Source organism: Ischnura elegans, chromosome 7 (assembly GCF_921293095.1).
Source record: "Ischnura elegans chromosome 7, ioIscEleg1.1, whole genome shotgun sequence".
Classification (NCBI taxonomy): domain Eukaryota; kingdom Metazoa; phylum Arthropoda; class Insecta; order Odonata; family Coenagrionidae; genus Ischnura; species Ischnura elegans.
Window position 1 is genome coordinate 51113508 of NC_060252.1, and position 9909 is coordinate 51123416.

Genomic DNA, 9909 nt, shown 5'->3' on the forward strand with positions numbered 1-9909 from the left:
AAAAAAGAAATTTCTAGATGAAATTGAAAAATTAGGCAAAGATTTTTAAGTCTCAAGAACTGTGAACATCACACAATCGTGGGGGGTGAGTAATAAGAGGATTAAAATGTGCATAATATTATTCCTATGGAAAATTCCTATGTATCCTGCTAGCAGTTATGCAAAATCATGTGTAAAATTCTATAAACGTAATTTATGAACAAATAGACGGCTCAAAAATAAAACTTTTGTGTATTGCTGCACGGGAACTACAAAACCACCAAACAAATATACAAACCAAACCACCATACAAACCAAAAGCCCTGGACCAAAAATTTCATTTTTCATTGCCCACTAGGCCGGCCCTTATTTTTCATAATTGCGAAAAGTTATGTTTTCCTGGTCTCAAAATGATCCAAATGGTGTTCATATTCACGTGTTAAAATTTGGTTACTTTAAAATAACGGCAACCCGTGCCCCAAGGGCCCTAAGTACTAAGGACCCTCAATTGAGTTTTTTGGGGCCGAAAAAGCACTATTTCTATGTAAAACGTAAAAGTAAAGCCCTTAAGGGCCGATTTTCTGTTTGTTTTGAGCTATCTTTAAGCGTTTAGGAGATATCGTCCGTCGTAATGCAATCCCCCCCCTAGGGCGCTCCCCGCACCGCGGCACGGCTGAGATATGTCCCGCACCACTTACTAGACACTTCCCCTCAACCCCTTCCCCTCCCTCGGCAAAGACTTTGCTCCTGATGTCAAGATCTAGCCTCTGAAGAAATGTGCTTACCTTAGAAAGAATTTAATTGCCATAACAATACTTCCAATCCAAGAGATCAATTTATTTTCACTCTGTCCATGAATTTCGGTACATTAACCAAAATAAAATAGATTTTCATTGTATTTCTAATTTTTCACTGACATCCTATATTTGGCAATGAAAGATCCTTTCCGCACGTAAGGGTTGTATTGCGATGAAAAGTCACACTTAGTAATAAATTTTGAAAGTTCTCTTCCTTCCACGTGACTGCCTAAAAATCTTGAATTAGTTTCACTCCTCTCGCTGCAAAATCATTTCCCACTTTATAACCCCGAATAATTTGCAAATCGTTCTCGTATGATCATCCCATTCTCGCATGTTCAAATCATAGACTGCAATGCATATTTACAATACATTAAATAGTTTTCTCGAATTAGTGGTGACAAAATTTGGTATAGATACCTTAGTTATGTCTTTACGTTTATAGAATGCCTTCTTCGGTGGATCATATTTTCCTACACAAGACCACATACGGCGTATCACGTTTTTTTCACACCAAGAAATGGATCCGTCAAAGAATGACAGGCCTACCAACTCTTCACTCATGTACCACAAGTGGTTTGAAAACCTCTTTTGTGCTGCTTTCGCTATGTCTAGGTTAACACTTTCGTAATTAACAAGTCTTTGTAGGAACTGCGGGTCACTGATGGGAGCTAATGCAACAAAAGGAGCGGAGAGCCACATCTTTTCATTTCTTCTTGAATATATTGAAATCTATTCAACCAATAACTGCATTTCGTTCTCCTCTTTATTTGCGTAAGAACTTTATTTCTTCAGCCCAAGCACATTTATCCGAGAGATTAACTGCACTTTCCTCCTCGCGCGTTAAAAATTCAATGGTACCGCTCCTTGGAATGTCAAGCAAATCATCAAGTTTTGTTACAAAAGATTCACTGCTCTTCATATTCACTGTAGTTCGCGCTCTCTTTATTCCGTTGCACGTTCATCCATTCTTTGCGTCATTTTTCTAACTTTTAAATTGCCTTATTTTCCGTAACAACAGGAATTCTAGTTTTATACTATGGATGAGACGCATTTCTCACGGTTTTTCTCGCACTAAGTCTTACAAATTTCGAACCCATTAGGTGATATAGAAATCACATAGTACTTATCTCTCAGCCGGTAAATTTGAGCCGAGTATTTCTTCACTTTATTTACCAACCAGTTCAATGCCTGGATTTAGTCATGATTACATGCCTTTCCTTGTTAGTCTATTCTTAAAATGAACGTCACGTTCATGATAAAGTATTTATTTCACCACTTTTCTTCTTACATCGTAAAAAACTTAGCACTTCCTATCCTTTGCACACTATACAGAAGAACTATCTCTATCTATCCACAGTGATCTACATCCGTGAACTGACTGCCTCGTTTCTTCCTCCTTGAATATTTCTATCTACTTTTGGAGCCCTTGAAGCCCTGCTCATTCCCTTCATTCCTTTATTATTCATAGACACATTTCTATCTCATGCTTATGATATTTTGTGCATAAATAGCACTTTGGGACAGAGCCTGCAAAGGTTCGCGGCCGTTTGGTGGCAAAAAATCAAGGTTTAAGGGGTCGGTACCCAGTACATAGGACGGCGTTGAAGGGTTAAAATTGACTTTAGGCTTTAACAACATTAATCATGACACAAGAGGAACAACCTATTCAATACTGTACCAATAGCATGTAAATCTTGTCATCAGGAGTAAAGTCTTTGCCGAGGGAGGGGAGGGGGTTGAGGGGAAGTGTCTAGTAAGTGGTGCGGGACATATCTCAGCGGTGCCGCGGTGCGGGGAGCGCCCTAGGGGGGGGGATTGCATTACGACGGATGATATCTCCTAAACGCTTAAAGATAGCTCAAAACAAACAGAAAATCGGCCCTTAAGGGCTTTACTTTTACGTTTTACATAGAAATAGTGCTTTTTCGGCCCCAAAAAACTCAATTGAGGGTCCTTAGTACTTAGGGCCCTTGGGGCACGGGTTGCCGTTATTTTAAAGTAACCAAATTTTAACACATGAATATGAACACCATTTGGATCATTTTGAGACCAGGAAAACATAACTTTTCGCAATTCTGAAAAATAAGGGCCGGCCTATTGCCCACCCATGGAGACTTAGGTGATGCGTTTTATCAAAACCATTGGCACGAAAAGATTTTTCTGCCTGGTGCTTTTAGCAGCGTATAAATGTGAGCAAAATGAATACGATTTTACAAAAGCATCATCAAGATTTCATAGTTAATGGTTCATCCATGGAGACTCATGTGATGCGTTATGTCAAAACCATAGACACGGAAACGTTTTGCTTCTAGACTTATCGAGGAATGCCTTAATTTCAAATCTCCACCATGCAACTAAACACCTTGGACTACTATTGCTTCCCATCTTCCACACCCAAAGGCAGAAACTTCCCACCAACTAGCGTCCCTTTTTGTAATCACTTCGCCCTCGATCAAGACCTGGTTCGCTCTATTTATCCAGCCAGTTCCCTTAAACTAACACACACCCCTTCATTAACCGACACATTCAACTCCCGCACGCACCAAATACCCACCCCTTACTCACCGAACAAAGCGGAGAGAAAACATGTAGGGCCTGACAACGGCCAGATCTTTTATCAAGCAGTGTCGAAGGGAGACAAGAAAGGTAAAAAAAAGTAAATTAAATGGATAAAAAAACGGAGTCGTTACGTCAATCCCCAGGAAAAAAAACCTCTATTGTGTCCGGGAAGTAGAGGTTGGGAAGAGAGGAATAAACAGGCGACATGAGGAAGAAGTGATGAATAGAGTGAGAAGAACGAAACAAGGTGAAAAAGAGATGATGATGATGATGATGATGATAATGATAATTATGTCTTTGTCACACTCCTCTATTATCATTTGAAATTATTGATTTTAATTACAGCAGTAATTGTATCTAAATGTATCTGCATGGAGTAAGGTCTTGTATTGTATCAAATTTTAAGAAAATTCCGTTTGTGAATTTACTAACTTCATACTCAAAGCCAGTAAGGTACTAACCTTTCTAATGAAACGGCGCTGCGTGTTGTAGAATAGTTTAGTTTGAATTCAATCGATTCGGCTATTGCTTAGTGAAAATTCATGTTGAAATGAAAATACACAACCTCGGTAACTTTTCACTGGAAAATGATTTATTGGTACGACGCGTTTCGATGCTGAGGCGTCATTATCAAGTCTCAATGACGCCTCACCGTCGAAACGCGTCGTACCAATAAATAATTTTCCTTTGAAAAGTTACCAAGGTTGTGTATTTTATTTCATGGTTGAGGTTGTTCAAATAATTGTTAATTAGCGAACTCCTCTATTTGTGCTTAAAATTATTGACTTGAATTACCGCAGTACTTTATTCTAAAAGTATATACATGGAATAGGGTATACACTTGATTTATAGAAACAAATTGAAGAAAAATCCTCCAGTAATTATTGGTATTATACTTAAATCCCGTAAGGAACAAATCTTTCTAATGAAACAATATGTTGTCGAGAGATTGGTGTAATTCATTTGAAGTTTTCCTTGGGTTATTCGTCATATTAAAACTATTGATTATTATTTTAACTACAAGCAAAACATCCTTTTGAACGCACCCCAAGCCATTTACAATTACCGCAAACCTCTATTCACGTTTGAAATAAAATTAAATTAATAAAAAAGGGAGTCGTTACGTCAATCCCCTGGAAAAAAAACCTCTATTGTGTCCGGAAAGTGGGTGGGAAGAGAGGAATAAACATAGCCGGGATGAGAAAGAAGCGATGAAGAGTGTGAGGAAGAGGAAACAAAATAAAAAAAGAGATAAGAATGATCATGTCATCAGAGAAATCCTCTATTCTCGCTTGGAAGTATTGATTTCAATTACTGCGGTACTTTTAATGATATTTGAGGAGGCGACCGTCAGCTGAGGTCATTTGCGCCATGAGAGATGGGTAGGTAAGCAAGAGTGAAAAGAAACCCGGCGTCGGCATTGTCATGCTCTTATTCTTAACGAAAGGCGCCTAGGGTGCGACGGCTTAACGTCCCATCCGACAGACGTGTTGCGCTTGAAATGTCCTCCATATAAAATTCAATGGGGATGGGGTTATCACCGCAAATTCTCTGCCAACACAGGAATTTGAACTCGAGCCCATGGGGTGGGAATCCAACACTAGCCACCACACCAACGCAATCCCCAATATAGTTATGGGTATACACTTGATTTACATAAATAAATTTAAGAAATCCGTTAGTGAATTACTGATACTCGAAGCCCGTAAGGAACTAATCATCCTAATGAAATGGCGTTCATGTGAAATTTATATTTTTATAGTTTAATATGTATACTTTATTTAAACTATAAACTAAACATCCTTGTGAACGCAACCTAGGATATTGATTAATACTGGATTATATATATTACCAATGAACAAATTCCCTAATAATAGGATATTTGCCTGAAGATGAGGCCTCATGAATAATTTTAGATAGTAGGTAGGTACCAGCTTTCGAAGTTTCCAGAGAACTTCAGAGGGGTAAATGCCTTGATTAAATCGTCTATTTTTAACCAGCAGGAAAAACGCCCTTACGAACTCAATCCAGGTCATACATAAATACTGGGGAACATTCTTATTGATAAATGCTTTAATCACCGAATTTATTCACATGGATCCAGAAGAATTTTCAGGTCGTGTATCGTTTCAAAGATCACGGTCAAGCCTCAGAAAGGTCGGCTTAAAAAAATCGGCTGCTTTCCTCGAATTCCTTTTTTAAGGTCAGTAAAAATGTAAACGATTAAATGGATTCACTGAGGGTTTAATAAATCTAGGTAGGAGCCGTATGAAAACAGTTGGACATCATGAATATTTCATAGATGACGCAATCGATACAATAAAAAATTGCACTGTTTTCACGAAAAAAGTAACCGCTCTCGAATTCATCAAACGCTTCACGATTAAGGGAACGAGGTCACACGATCAATCAATAACTTCAGCAATTTCATGAAACTTTCATCGCCATGTACCATTACGAAATAATTGGAAATGAAAATTGCATTTTCGATCAAAATATAAATCGTGCGGCTCAATTCAATTCGGTTTTCCCACCGCATCAAAAATTATATACAATTTGAGTATTTTGAGTGTTTTCGATACGTAATATCCTAATTTCCGTAAACACGAACTGTTATTTTTATTATTTTTTGTTTGAATGCATTCCTAATGGAGTTGACTCGGCAATTTTGCACATAATTACCTACCTATTTTGAGCCTAATGTTATGCATTTGCGTAAATTGATCATTCAAAATGGCAGTTTGCATGTTTTAATCGCTTAGATATCATCGCTACGATTCAGCTAGTTTTATAAGAGAATTAGTTCTCCACTGCGATTCCAGCTTGATAAATAATTGGCCATCAATCAATCCCTACCATGCGTCTAAAAGTTTGCATGCAGGGTAACGTTAAGGCATAGTGAAGCGTGCGCAAAACTCTTGCTGTAGGAAGGGATGAAATGGGTTGTTGAAGTCTTCGAAGCGATGGTTTTCAAGGGTGATAGGAGAGCCGTGGAATCCAATATAAATTGGTCGCACTTGTTGCAACGGCCTTGAACCCTACGCCGTGGCCGCGATGGGAAAAAATACATGGCCCTAGGGGTTTCAGGGGTTTGAGGTGAAGCGGGTAGGGGAACGGAGGGGTTTATCGTGCAGAAAACCATGAATTGGAAGGGACAGTGCACTAATGAAGGTGAACTGTGCCACAGGAGGGCAAAGGACCAGCCAATCAATAGAACCTCAGCATTTTTATTTAAATGGAGCTCGCAAGCTAATCAGATAAACGTATCATACATTTTCATATACGTGATCGAACACCAAGCCATATCGCATATTTGTCCAATGTGAAGTACTTTAGCGCACGATAAATTTACGAGTTGTTTAAATTCATGTTTGAAATTTCATATCTAATGAATTCGATGTAGTATTGCGGAAGAAAAAATTAATTTTTGAAGTCCTTTATTTCAATTACGCTTTTGACGGCTTCATTATTCTTTTTGAATTGTTTATAGTGAGTTCAAAGCAATAAATTTGGCAAATTCATTACTTTCAAGCAAAAAAAGTTTTGGGGAAGAATGATAGACGGACGAAAGATAAAAATTTAATATTTCAATGAGAAGCCTAATTAATTACTGACTTCGATAAAGTCGGCAAATGTTTCATTAGTGACAGAGAATTTTAATAACGAACCGCAATATTTGATACACTATTAAGTAACATTTAATAAAAGATAATTATCGAAGGTGAAATCGTTACTTATCCCACATCCCACACAGAGAGAGACTGTTTTGGACTGAGTTGTAATGAATACTACATTTGAGATGCTACCTTTCCATACAACATTTGCGTTGCTATCTTGGAGATGATTTGAATTGCAAGCCTAGTCCTATAATGTTCATTAATATGTATCTGGATAAGAAGATTACATAGTACATGCATTTATTTATTATTGCAAACATTTTCCAACGTGGCTTGAAACAGCTCAACTAAGTCACTACTATAAAACTAAATCCTTTTTTGGAATTGTAGTACTTAAATTAATAAGGTGAGGATTGCAACAGAGGTCATTAAAAATAAAACGCTTCTCATTTTTTGGTATGGAGAGGAATAAATTGAAATTACATAGACCTTTGAAAATGACATGGTGTTATGTCGAAACCTGGGTCGGTCAAGTAAACTTATGTGGAGCATACAACAGTGTATCTTTCATTATGTTTCCCGAGAGGAATAACTTACGCTTCTCTATGGAAACGAAGTCAAGTGAGTTGCAAGTGAGGCAGCGTTGGTCAAAACAACCTTCACCTCGTGTTATCTTGGAAAATCACGACAGAGACCAAAACTTTTTGTATTTATTGGACAAGCAAATTTTAATGGGGAACTTATCAGTGCATTTATCAAAAACATAACATCCAATTGAGCACTAACTTCTCATAATTAGAATTTTGGTGGAAAAATATTATTTGGTTATGCAGGACCTACTCCTTTTAGATCCTTGCTGCGTTACGATACCAGTGCTGGGTATCCAGCCATATCAGCTGATCTAACGATTTTATTATCCTTGGGCTTGATAGTTGTGAGAGATACTTCTTAATTATATCTCATACGTCTATATTTACAAGGTTTTTCGATAACCTCTTTCAATTAAAACTCTACTTAGGCATTTTCCAAGGGCTTTTTTGATAAGTTTATTGATACCATCATTTAAATTGAGTCCCTAAACACGGAGTAATTGATGAACGTAGATGATTAACCAAAATCAATACTGAAAACGTATCATTTTTTTGGTCTTAACAAAACTGATTGTTGATGAAAATCACCATATGTCAACGATAATATTCCCGGGATGCCTCACAGGAAGTGATTCAGCTGCATATATTCCTTAGTTTCATTATTTCAATGATATAATCACAACCTTATTAGAACCGTTCTCTAAAGGCTCTAAACCGAGGTAAAGGTAATGGCAGAATACACAGTGAGACTTGGAAGTTATTCTCATCCAATGCTTGGGCGGTCTGGGGCAGTGGCATGAGTATAAGGGGGGACGAGGGGGTAGATCCCTTCCGCCCCCCCCCCCCCAAAGCCTCAGAGAAACAGAAAAATTATTTTAAACTATAGTCTAGCTTTGAAATTTAATAACTACATCTGCTTAAAGTTAAATTTTTAGTGCCAAAATGATGTAAAATGTATCTGCATGCATATCATTTTTCAAACATTTTCTCGAAACCCCCTTGTTGCCTGGTGGGATGTCGCCACCCTCAGCCATTCCACTCCCCCCAAAGCATATTCCTAGTTACACCAAGGGTCTGGGGTGATTTGGGGTCTCGGCTGGGCCCATGAAGGGGTCATCTTGCGGGAGAATAAGAGGCTCTCGCCCGGAAAGTTTTAGGAAATTGCATCCCCAGAAATGGATTTTAGCGCTATGCCGGTTCTTATAAAGTACATGAAAGTTAATAATAGTAGCAGTTTGGCAATGAAAAATACTATGAAAAGTGATAATTTCCCATCTTATAAAATTTAATAATGTGTTATTATATTCAATAGGGTTCTATTATATATTTATTGAATTTACCCATTGAAACTGAAATCTAAAAAAATCTCTAAAATAGCCTTTTCGAATAACCCTTTCAAAAAAGCATCAGGTTCACGATTCACATAACGATAGATGCGAGCGTTGTGCGGGCCCCCAACCTCGGGGGCCGTCGGCTATTGATGACCAGCCGACCTGGCCAGGCCGCCCTTGGGTTTACCTGAACTGCCAGCCGAAATGTTCTACTTCCCGTTTAATCGCCTTTGCATAATACGCTAGATTCAAGTTGTTTGCCTGGGACTGTGTTTACGGACTACATGTTTCATTGCTTTAGGTGCTTACGCTCATGCACTCACTTCCACAAATGCACTCATATATGAGGCACATCAATGAACCGGTGTAACGCCCAATTTTGCTGCAGCATACTACGACCACAGCTTGAGGCATGAAAACATTCCCCACGCATCGATCTGTAATTAGGTACTACAGTGGATCGATTATGTAAATTTCATACGCGTCAGGGCTACTGTAATAATGACGCAGTCTAAAAACAAACTGACAATTGATCATACGAATTACACGACCATTCTAATGGCAATTGACTCCTTCGAAGGCTATAGCATTCACGTATTCAAGCCACAGGGTGCAATTTCAGATGAATATTGCTACCTAGCTGCCAATCCCAGATGAAAGATAAGGGATTTAACTTGCAGTGGATTTTGTAGCGGCCTTATATCGATCGAGGGAAAAATTAATGCGTGAATATCTCTGTCGCGATTTGATGTTTCTTATTCTCGTAGCAAAACTCAATCCACCATCATGAGTCGGATCTCTCAAAATATCGTTGTTTTAGGTGAGATACGGTGGTACCATTCCGTCATAAGTATATGAAAAATATTCTGTAAGCTCCACTTTAAAAAAAAATATTCACTACACTACATGAAGTATTTCTATAACTTCACATCATTTTCAAGTGTTGAACTAAAAATATTACTGTGTAATGAAGATGAAAATTAAGTGAAAGCATCAGCATGCTTCTTCTTGTGCAGTAATCATTTTTTTACTG